Source organism: Lemur catta, chromosome 5 (assembly GCF_020740605.2).
Source record: "Lemur catta isolate mLemCat1 chromosome 5, mLemCat1.pri, whole genome shotgun sequence".
NCBI classification, from domain to species: Eukaryota; Metazoa; Chordata; class Mammalia; order Primates; family Lemuridae; genus Lemur; species Lemur catta.
Window position 1 is genome coordinate 50,470,890 of NC_059132.1, and position 12,320 is coordinate 50,483,209.

Consider the following 12,320-nt stretch of genomic DNA (forward strand, 5'->3'; position numbering starts at 1 on the left):
TTACTTAAAAGAATTATTTATCCAAGGAACTTAAATTCATTACAAACAGTGTTATTTGCAAGGCAAGTGTGTCTTTTTATAGTTAATTAACTGGCACACAGTAGCTGCCCAATTGGGTTTTTCAATATCTATAATTAGATTAAAATGTATGAGCTCACTGGGTTTGTAACCGTATCTCCATCTCAATTCCGATTTTAGAAAAGAAAAACTTCTTTAGGTTTGAGAAGCGCTTTCATATTGGATTGATTTTCAAGATCTTTTGAACTAATTGGTCGATTAAGCACAATCAATTCATTTCAACTGCTCCACAAGCCACGGTAAATGACTTCTCAGAAAGCCCAGCCACTTGGGTCACTGTAGTCGTTTTCAGAATGATTCAGTCTATGGAGCAGTCTTAAAAATGCCGCTGTGTTTATCTAGGCATCTGGGAACCACAGCAAGCCTAAACACTATCAAGATGTCACCGTCACTAATGATGCCTGTGATGTGGTAAGAGAGATGCTGTTTTTCCTGCTGCTGTTCCCAGGGTAGCCTTTAGAAAACAAAGGCATCAGCTATGTAGATTCTATGGTGAAGCAATGCTTAAAGAGGTTATTCATAGAATCATGGCGGTAACCGAGACTTTCAGAGGTTATCAGATCTACTCCTTTCCCTTCCGGCAGGATGATATCAACCCTACAGCACGGCACAGCAGATGGATAACTGGCTTCAGTGCTCTAGATCCCTGTTGTTCTGGTTGTCACATTAACCGTCCATGCCATGCTGGATTAAGTCCTTAATTTCCCAAGAGGATCCCAGCTATTATAGACCCATAAAACAATCTGGTATGAGTGATAAGTAGTGGAATGAATTAAATAGGATAGAAACACAGAGGAAATAGCAACTCACTTTGCCTGGGAGATGTGTGTTTACAGAGTAGGAAGAGTAAGGAGGATATCAGGAAATGTTTCAGAGAGGAAGCAATTTTATTTGCATTTTGAAGAATAAACATAATTTTTCCAAGTGTAAAAATTTAAGATATTCCTGGCTCCAGTTTAAGTAGAAGCAAAAGCACGAGGTATGAAAATCATGGCACGGCTGAAGGATGAAATCTTTTCCCCAAGTGTATGCTTGGGGGATAAAGAGGGGAAGAGACATTAGAAAAGTACAGTGGGACAGATCTTCAATGATTTGCTGTCATAATGAGAATTTTGATAAGGATTTGGACTTTATTCTGAAGGCAATGAGGAGCTACTAAAGTGTGTTAAGAAGGGTAGCAGAGAAATAGGATTTGTCACTTAGAAAGATCACTCTGGCAAATCCTGAGAGAAGAACTGGAGGGTAGCCCAAATAAAGGCAGAGAGATGCATTAGGAGGCTTTTATTCTAAACCAGGTGGGAGCTGAATATGGCCAAGACTGAGTAATGACAGTAGGTTGGATGTAGAGAGAAGGTTAGAACTGATAAATATGGGCAAGGAAGATCTAACAGAAGTTGCCATTGGTTGAGTGTGAGAAGTCAGAGAGCATAAGCCCCCAAAGTGAATAAAATTGCATGGGAAAGGCCATGGAATAAGGAATAGGTCAAAGTCTGAACTCTAACGACTCCAAACATTTAAGGGATAAAGAATGACAAGTCAGGAGAAGATATCTAGGAGGAAGAGAATTAGTAAGGAGTTAATATTTTGGACAAGAGAGCATTCCAAGAATATTTTACTTAGACATGAGAGCATTCCAAGACAGAAGAAAAGACCAGTAATATCTAATGGTGCAGAAAGGTCAACTAGGATTAGAATTGAGATGAGTTCATTGATTTTTCAATGAGGAGATTAATAAAGCAATCTCAGTACAGGTAGGGGAAAACAGAATGGAATTATTCATTAATAATAGAAGTTTCTCTCTCTGTGTGTGTGTGTGTGTTTGCTTTTTAAGATGGAAAAGAGCTAAGCTTTATTTCATGCTGAATATAAGGAAGAAGATAAAGATACAAAGAGAAAGGAGATAATGGTATCACAGGTTTCAGATGAGATATGAACGGCCTGGGTCTCAGTGATTTGAAGAAAGGATTAATTTCATCAAGGAGGAGGAGTGAATACATTTTCTTATGAGACAAGGTGATGGGGTGGTAGAGACATGAATGGGCAGGTGATGACAGAAAGAAATTGAAGATTTTCGTGAATGGGTGTCCCTCAGGAAACTAGTTCATCTCCTGACAGTAAATAGATACAGGGCAGTGTTGAAGGTACAAGGAGACAAAATGTAGAGTTGGTCACTCTGGGGAAGAGTGGAAGAACTGCAAGCAATGTTTGAATGTCCATTCAAGCTGGAAATCACAAATGACTATGTCCTGCTACCTGCTACTGACTCCCTTGTGAATTCTTGTTTATTCTTTAAAACTCACTTTAGATGTCATTTCCTCTAGCATGTCACTTGTGGTGGAAGCCTTCCCTGTAACTCATTCATTTTTGAATCCCTAGATTTGAGTTGAGTGCCTGGAACATAGGCAGGTGTTCAATAAATGTTTGTCAGAGGAATGGACATTGCATGGATCAGCATGAACTAATTCCTAGAACAATGGCCCAAGTTAACTTAGATAAAAGTTTTAGATCTGTGAAATTAATCTTCATCTTCTTCCCACTTCTTTTCTCTTCCATCGTTTTCTGCCTCCTGCTGTCTTTGCCATCTCTCTTGAGCCTCCACCTCCCACACCCATCAGTAGTTGCTTTCCCCTTCTGAGTCATCTTTGCTCTCAGCTGACTATGTTCTAATTTCTCCCAAGACACCACTTCAACAATTAATCCAAAAGTCAACAACACTTAAAATAAGACTCCTCCCAAGTGTATTTGTTTTAAAAAGGAGAGACACTGCAAGTTGTCCAGAGAAGCAAATGAGCTTGGATACTAAAGAGAAAGAGCCCATCTCAGCACCCTCTGGGCGGCTTCCCTTTGGCATCTCTGCTGATAGGCTCAGCCAGTTTCTCAAGGAGAAAGCCACCATCACCACCTTTTCCATTCTGGGAAAGAGCTGACCTTGCCCATTATTTGGAAAAGGAGTGGGAAATAAAAATAAACACTTGGCACACTGCCTAAATAAGGATTGAACAAGGATGTGAATGATGGACACCCATGCTTTAAAATGCAAATTGCATGCCTCTATTCCCTGCTTCACACTAAATTCTGTCAATAACTTTCACCTTACTGTAGCAGTTCCACTTTCCAAGTCTTAATTACTGTGACTTTTACTGGAGTCTGTGTTAACAGGGAGGGATTCTTGTAGGTTTCCCTGTCATTCTCTGTTATGTGTATTAGTGTCAATACTGGGTCAATATTCCTTTTGCCATGAAACATCCAGCAAAAGTCTAACATATGAATCGATGTCTCTTACCTCTTTGTAAGCAGAGACTAAATGGAAGAATTGAAGCGCCTATACAGAAAAAAGGCAGCCTTAAAACCAAGAAAAATTAAGACATCAATGATAATATTTACTGAGCCCTCAGTGGTGCTGTTCATCTGTTTAAACTTGTGTTGTACGAGTCTTTTTGCTGCAAAGGATCTTTCTTGGATACGATGTAACTTTTTAGAATAATCTTGGATGATTCTCTTGTACCCAGGAAATTGGTACCCAGAGCTTAGCAAACCTGGGACCAGTAAATAAAGTTGTCTCCTTGTAACTAAACCATGATGTGATTGCTGTTATTCATCTTGACCATCAAGAATAAATTAGCAAAAGGCAGATTTTTTTCTTTTCTACTAAGAGTCTCTGATTTTATAACTGGGAATCTGGGCCTTTCTTTCTACCTATTCTCTTGAGCCAAATTAAATTGTTTATCTCCTAGTGATTCTACCATTCGCATTTTTCCTGGGCTTTCTGAAGGCTGAGATATACTCAAGGGTGGGTTTGCCTGAAGGATGTTGATTGATATCTGCTTATTTGAATCCCCTTTCCCGAAGAGTTTCCTATCAGGTCCCATCCATAAATTCACAAAGACGTTGCATCTGGGATCCCAATCCTCTCTTACCCATCCAATTTGGCCTCTATTTAGAAAGAACACATGCAGGAAGAAAATGAAACCACTACCATAGTGACTTGTCGTTTCCCGGTTTCTGTGTGATCTGCTACGTCTTCTGCTTAACTCCCGCTTCCCCTGTTTAACTTTCGATCCCGCCCAACTTTTCCCATAAGCTATTATTCACCATAGCATTATACGAAAATTGAGATTTTGAAGGAAACTAAAAATCCCCAAAGCTCTGAACCTTGTTCCTTCTTTAAGGTTTATAAAAATAATGACTTCTGAGCTGAGATCTCTTGTAGGAGAAACAGCCTCACAGGATCACTTTGCAGAATTGCAACATGTGTGGGATGGGCTGAGTTTAGCCTTATGTGATCATCGTCCCCCAAAATAGTTTCTTTTTTTGGAGAATGCTGATTAAGTCCACTGAAAGGGTCAAAAGAGGAAAGCTTATGAATTACAGCATTTCATTAACTAACCAAGCCACAAGAGCAAAAATTACAGGTCACAGCTCTGCGATGTGAAAGGGTAGGAAGCTTCCATCCTTTCCCCCACAGACCAGATGAAGGGCTCGAAATGAACTCTCTCTAATCTCTGAAGCATCTAGGATAACTCCAGTTCCTGTGTATCTTTCACTCATCTCAGATGAAAAGGAAATCGAGGTGAAAGAAAGCCCAGCATGCTCTTAAGAAGCTCAAAGAAGGAGAAAAATTGATCAAGGAAATAATAGCTATTCCCATTATATTTCTTTTTTGCATAGATTTAAACAAATACACAGATAATCGTCTTCCTCTCTTCCTTTTCCTTTTCCTCCTCCTCCTCCTCTTCCTTCTTTTCTCTTTCTCCCCTACCCCAATGGTTCATTTTTTTCAAAGTTCTCTACATTCTTCTTTGCCAATGAGAGTCACAGCATCTAAGCTTGAGATTGTCCCTTTTTAAAATATCTTCCTGGATGAGCCCTTCACCTCCTATGGCACCATTGTATCTTTTACTTAGGTACAGAATGACCACAGCATCTATTGTTAAATTGTGCCCCTTTTGAGAGTGAAAGGGTGTCTTAATTATTCTGGGTTGGAAAGATAGTAGGGGCTATTGCAGGCAAACGGATATATACAGTTACCCTTTCTCCAGGCATCTATTCAGCTGACTCAATGTTGCTTTCCACCTGCTGACATGTTGCTCTTGGAATCCTTCTCAAGTTGCTTCTTGTGGCCAATGGGGTTGCAAACTTGGTGTCCTCTCAGCTAGTATCCCCTCCCTTTTCACTCGACCTGTAGCATCTCAGCAAATGCTTTTCTTTCTCCAGGCCAGGGGAAAGACATTTAAAATACCTCTTTTGAAAGTATACATTTAAAAGGTTGAAACTTGAAAAGTGTACAAATGTACATGAAAAATCTTTCTCATACTGGCCTACTTGGTTCTGATCCCTGCTCTTTCAGGGCCCTTTATCTCTGCTTTTTTTTTTTTTTGGCACCTACATAGAACTTTGGGTAAAATAAGACAAATAAAAAATGTATTGCAAAATATATGATATGTATAAGAGAGGCTGTAAAAGGTTTATATACAGTTAAAGAATAACACTTAAGAAATGGAACATTGCTTGTATTTTAGAACCACCCTCCTTACCTAGTAAATCTCTATGACCACGTCCTCTTCCTTCCCCTTGCTGCAGATAACAGCTCTCTTTAAATTTTTGTTCTTTATTCCCAGCTCTGCTTTACATACGTTTTACATACTTGTGTGTATCCTTAAACAAGATCTCTCTGCCTTTTGGGGATTAGATGGTGTTTTCATGTGATAAGAAAAGAAAACTGTCATTCTTCTTAGTATGAAAACAAACTGTTCTTTTTAGGGGAAAAATTTACTAAAATATTATGTGCTTTCTAAATACTGAACTAAGAAGAACATTGACACATGTGAACGGGAAGAAGTTCAGGGAAAACCCCAGCACTATCATTCCACTTCTAGGACTCTGTCTTTGTTTCTCATTTCCTTATATTTTTCAATTAGAATTCAGCCTTCCATTATTAAGAATTTACACGAACAATGAACGTCACCGAGGAAGTGATGACCGTTGTGGGGTTCCCAACTTGTGGCAACTCTGCAGGCAGAGACCACGTGAGGCAAAACTGCCAGCTGTGTGCAGCACATTGACAATGACACGCACGGCATTCCTGTGCTCTGACCCTCCATACTCACCCCAGGCAGCCAGTGACCTCTCACCTTCGATCATCTTGTACGTCCAAACCTTAAAACTAATCATTCACATTGATTAAGCTTAAGACAGAGCTTTTGAAACATTTCCCACCAAACAGTCCAGGGGCAAAGAGTAAAGGTATGTTGAGGGGTCTCTGGACATGGGCAGGCCACGGTAAATATAGATTTATTTATTTTGATTGTAGGGTATAGCACGCATACACAAAAGTGTCTAAAATACATCTGTATTCTAAAGAATAACAATGAAATTAAATATCTGCATACCTACCACCCAGCTTTAGAAACGGAACATAGCCTGTAGCTTATATCTTCCCAAGTAAACATCAAAGCCTGCTGCCCCCACCCCTCATCAGAGGTAACTGCTGTCCTGAATTTTGTGTTAATCATTCCTGCTTTTCTTTATACGTATGTGTATATAGCCCTAAGCAAAATACAGTTTCGTTTTGACTTTTGGGGGAATTTATGTGTATGGAATTTTGTGCTTACATTTTCCTGGGACTTGCTCCTCTTGCTCAAAATTATGTTTTAAGAAATCATCCATGTTGATGATGCGTGTGTCTGTAGCTCACTAATTTTTCACTGTTGCATAGTATTCCACCTCATGAATTCATTTATTCTGCTTTTGATAGACATTTGAATTTATCCATTCTGCTTTGGATAGACATTAGACTTGTTTTCTACTTTGGGACTACTGCAAACAGCCCTGGTATGAATTTTCAGGCATTTTTCTCCTAGTGCACATATTCAAGATGCTCAGAGTATAAACCTAGAAGTGGAATTGCTAGCACATGAGCTGTGAATAATCCAATTTCTAGGTAATGCAAGACTATTTTCCAAAACCGTAGTACATATTTGACCTCCCACCAGATGTGGATGAGAATTCCCGTTGCTCAACACCCTCTTAACATGTATTATTGTTCTTTTTTCCCCCAATCTGGTAGATGTAAATTGAAATCTCACTGTGATGTTGTATTTGCACATCTCTGATTAATGATGAAGCTGATTCTTTTCATGTGTTTATGGGCCGTGTGTGTTTCCTTTACTTTGGATCTCTTTTTTGGGTCTTTTGCCTATTTTTCTACTGAGTTCTTGCTCTTTTTCTTAATAATTGACTGGAGCTCTTTAAATAGTGAAAGTAGGAATAGTAATAAGCAAAAATTTTAACTATGTAAATATTATTTATTTTTATAAATTATATTTGTTGCTCCATAGCTGATTATTTCACACTCTTTTGGTGGGTTCATTTGACAAAGAAGAGCTTTTAATATTAAAGTTGTTGAATTTTTCAATATTTTTATACAGAGTTTGTGCATTTTAAATTCTGTTTGTGGATACATCTTACCGTCTTTTGGGGGGATTATATGGTTTTGACTTTTACATTTATGTCTTAGTCCTCCTTGAATTTGCTATTTGTGTATTGTGCGTTTATTGAATAGTTCTTCTTTTCCTTATTGATCTCAAATAGCATCTCTGTCATAAATCAAGTTTCCATACATCTTTGAATTCATTTCTAAATTCTCCACTCTATTGCTTTGGTCTATCTGTTTATTAATGTGCAATATCACATTGTTAATAAGTTAGTCACTATAGTTTTACAATAAGTTTGGATAGGGTTTTTTTTTGTCTTTCCTCCTTCGGAGCATATGGGTGAGCCATTACCCTTTACTTGTGCATATAAATTCCAAAATCGGCTTGCCATGTTCCATTAAAAAACTTGAAAAAAGTTGTTATTGTAATTGAATTTACCATTTATGTACATTCAAAGAAAATTAACTTTATGATATTAATCTTTTACCCAAGAATATGGTATATTTTTCAATTAATTGAGCTCTTTAATGAATTTCAAAAAGTTCTCTACTTTTTCTTTTGTTTTTCTTTAAAAAAAATTTTTTTTTCTTTTCTTTATGGAATGCTTCATGAATTTGCCTGTCATCCTTGCACAGGGGCCATGCTAATCTTCTCTGTATCGTTCCAATCTTAGTATATGTGTTGCCAAAGCGAGCGCTCTACTTTTTCTCTATGGGTGCTTTGTATACCTTTTGTTACATTTATTCCTATGTGTTTATGTACTTTATATAATTTTTTACTTTTGTAAAAGATACTTTAAATCACATTTTCTATCTGAATTTTTTTGATATTTAGAAAGACAATGACTTTCGCTTGTTGATTAAATTATTGTAAATTTTTTCTTAATAAGAAAAAAATTTAAATAATTTATATCCCGATATTTTGGGTTTTCTTTTTAAATAATATCATCCATTAATAATGAGGGTTTGGTTTCTTTCTTTGCAAGTCTTGAAATTTCTCTTTCTTTTTTTAGTTTTACCTTGACAGTTGAGACTTTCCACTACATTGTGGAAAAGAAGTAATAATTGCTTCTTGGCCTTTTGGCTAAGATCAAGTGAAGAAGTTGTAATAGTGGTTTTCCTAATCTTGTTCATGTTCTTAAAAGGAATATTTTGAAACTTTTACTATTATGTATGATGTTTGCTCTAGTTTTGTAGGTCTTCTTTGCCAAGTTAAAGACTTTTTTCTGTCTTTTAATTCATACTTTTTATATTTTGCTGAGAGTTTTATCATGAATGGTTACCGAATTTTATTGAACATCCTTTTCGCAACTATGGGTATAATTATACGGCTTAATCTCCTTTAACTTGTAGGTGAATCACAATAATTCTGACCTATAGTTTTCCAATTTTGTTCTGTCCTTAGCTAGTTTATATCAAGGTTATACAAGTCTCATAAAATATGCTTGGAAGTGTTTCATCTTTTTCTGTTCTTGCAAGAGTTTATGTAAGAAAAGTTTGGTAGAATTCATGAGTGAACTCTTCTGGAATGATCTTTCCTTTGTGAGAAGATTTTTATTAGAGATTCAGTTATGATTTTAATACATAAGAGATTTCTCTTTCCTCTTGAGTCATTTTTATGTTATATTTTCTACAAATGCATATATTCCATCTGTTCACCAACTTGTTGACCTAAACTTGTTCATGATATTATTTTATTTCTTTTTAGTATCTGTGGAAACAATATATATTAATATCTTCTCTCTTTTATGCCTAATGCGATTTGTTTTCATATTCTTTCTTTTTTTTTCTTGGTAAGTCTCACCAGAGGTTTATCTCTTCAAGCAACAACTTTTAGCTTTTTACAATTTTGCTTTTTGTTATATTTGTTTTTGTACTTATTTCTATTATCTTTTTCTTCTTTCTTTGGGTTTGTTCTGTTGTTTCTCAAATTTTTTAGGTTGGGTATTTAGTTCACTTAATTTCAAGCCTTTCCTCTTTTCTAACATAAAAATTATAAACCATATTTTTCTTTCTAAGAATTGCTTTTGTTGCATCTTACAGTTTCAAAATATAGCATTTTTTTTTTTTTTTAAGAGACGAGATCTTGCTATGTTTCCCAGGCTGGACATAAACCCCTGGGCTCAAGCAATCCTCCTGCCTCAGCATCTCAACAGCTTAAATATAGTATTTTTCTTAACTATAACTGCATAAATATTGAATAAATAAAGCAACTACCCTGGCATTTATTTGCATAATTGAATGACAATGTGTTGAGAGCACTAGGGCACAGAATATGGTTTTCATAATTTCTAATGTACATATTTCCTTTAATGATGAGATACCTCAATTATATAACTCTGGAATTTCTCTTCCCTCTTATGTATACATGCCTTAACAGGGTAAAAAATAAAATTAACACAGTTAAAACAAGATATTGTTCTTACAGAGGGCCCATGGCCTTTTGTATTTATGCCACCTAAAGTACAGAGAAGACTGAACGTGATGTATACAGCTAGAAAAACAAAGAATGGACATGCTCTCAGTTCATCCTCTTCCCAAGTAGGCACTTCTGCTCTTGCAGGTGGATCCTTTAAGGACCCTAGTTCTGGAGCCCAAGAGTTTGATTTGTTTCTAAACTCAACCTTTTAATCACCGTGTCCCTCCTGCAAATCATTTAAGCTTTACAAGTCTCAGTTTCCTTATCTGTGAATTGAAAATCATAATATTAACCTCCTAGAATTTTTCTGAGAATTTCATAAATATGGAGGTGCTTTTAAAAAGTGAAAGTGCTTTGCAAATATAAGGTATTATTTTTCTTTCTATGGCATCATTTTTCCTCAAATTTTCATAACTTTGTTGTTTTTTTTCTCATGTTTTCCTACTTTTCTTACTGCCCCTAGGAAGCTTTCACGCTCCCTGTCCAAAGGGTCTTCTGATTTAGATGCCAAGTGTTACAGCTTCCGTCTTTATAAATGGAAAAGCTCTTAGAGGTCATATATTCAAAGCTTCTCTTTTTGCAGATGAAAAACAAAGGCCCAGGGAATGATTATCCCAATGTCTGTAAGTGTGGAGATAAAATTTCCTAAGAGTTAATGACAGCATCAAGACCAGACCAGAGGTCTTGGGACTTCTGTTGTGGTGTTTTCTACAATATCATGACCTGATGAATGGCACTTGTTATTTTTTATTTGGTTTTAGTGTTTTGGCCAGTAATTAGCAACCATTTATGAGGTATTTATGTTCATCACCACATCCAACGGTGGCCCTCCTCGAGCCTACCTGAAAGAAATAACGGTTTCACTAAAAGGCTTAAAGGTAACTGTGTGATATTTGTCCACGTAGTTATTATTAAATGAAGAACCTCACGATACCTATGAATTTAGAAATAAAATAAAATTCAGTCCATATAATACAACCCTATATTTGCAAGATCAGATCTCTCAAAGCCAGTATGGGAGCACACAATGTGGGCATTGGATGAAAACTATATTTCACGGTTGCCATTTATTTTGTCATCTTTGAGGAATCAGCCCCTAGTGGCAAGTTACTTAACTTATAAACTAATATATATTGATTGATTTGGCATCAACAGTCACCCTCTGAGGTCCACCGAGTCCATGCATCTGTAAACACCAGGGCTGCCATGTTTGCCCCTGAGGGGCCATGACTATGGGGCACAGCACCTAACCCTCTCCAGAAAGGATGTGTGCCCAGATGGCCCACTCCCCGCAGCATCCTTAGCAATAGCTATGGACTCTTGCTTGTTTAATCCGGCTTCAGGGACCAGCATCATTCATGGAGAGGCAGCAAGCGGGGTCTGGTCAGTCACATCTAGCCTGGCGCCTACAAGGAGATTAGGTGAGGCTGTGGAGCCTGGGTGGCTGGCAGTGCTGCCTCTGTACGTGAGCAACCCCTGTCCTCCTCCAGCATCGCCGAGCCCAGAGGCAGCAGGAGTCTCTAGTCGCTATGCACTGTAGAGGAATCAAAGAATTCGAGAGCGAGGCCCTGGAATGCCTGGCTGCCTCCCAGCTCTCTAACGAAGAAATAAATTCCATTGTTGTCTCACTCTCCTTTCCGCACTCCCAGCATCAGCAGTGACTGTACGCCAGCACACTTCTCTCTCCACGGAGACTGCTCGGCCACGGCAGGAAAAGTGGAAATCTTACAACATAAACTCAGAGCGCTGTCCACATTTGTCTTCTCCGTCAACCCGTCCCTCCTGTCAGGGGCTGTGGGATTCGTGACTTTCCCCATGCGCTAGGCGGTCGTGTGGTCACTGTTGCCAGTGACTCTTTGAACTAATCCCAAGCCCGTGTCACAAAGGCCCGTGATCGATTCCCAGTGCCATCCTGAACAGCAGATTGGAATATCGCACCTCTCAGCCGCGGGCTGGTAAACAATACAGCCTGTACTCGGCTTCATAAACACTCCGCGCTGTTACAAAGGGCATTGCAAACGCAGTGTGATAGGACTTGACCTTAAAAGCTATAGACAATCTAGCAGAGCACAGACGGTTTCATAAAGTACAATCACTTCCTGGAATTCTTGGGCCAGTGCAGTCGGAGCCGTGCAAATCCTGTTTTCCTTGCATTGTTTCCTGCATGTGAATATCATCAGTCTAGCAGCTCTGTAACCATGGCACTTGTAAATAGCCGAGGGGCGACTTCTGATAAAAAGCATACAGTTTTAAGAAGCTTTTTTTTTTTTTAAAGACAAGCCCCAATCAAACCCTACAAATGCCATATATCAACCACAAAGTTGACAAATTGCAGTTTCAAAAGCATACATACCCAGATCCAGATATGTTTTTAAGTCACCATAGGAAACA

General features: G+C 37.9%; 1 non-coding gene across 1 annotated transcript; it reads right to left on the reverse strand.

The window, feature by feature from the left end:
- Nucleotides 1–8,101: 8,101 nt before the first annotated feature.
- Nucleotides 8,102–8,208, reverse strand: LOC123638988. The gene has a single exon (XR_006735557.1). It is a non-coding gene; the product is annotated as a U6 spliceosomal RNA (small nuclear RNA).
- Between the last annotated feature and the right edge of the window lie 4,112 nt (nucleotides 8,209–12,320).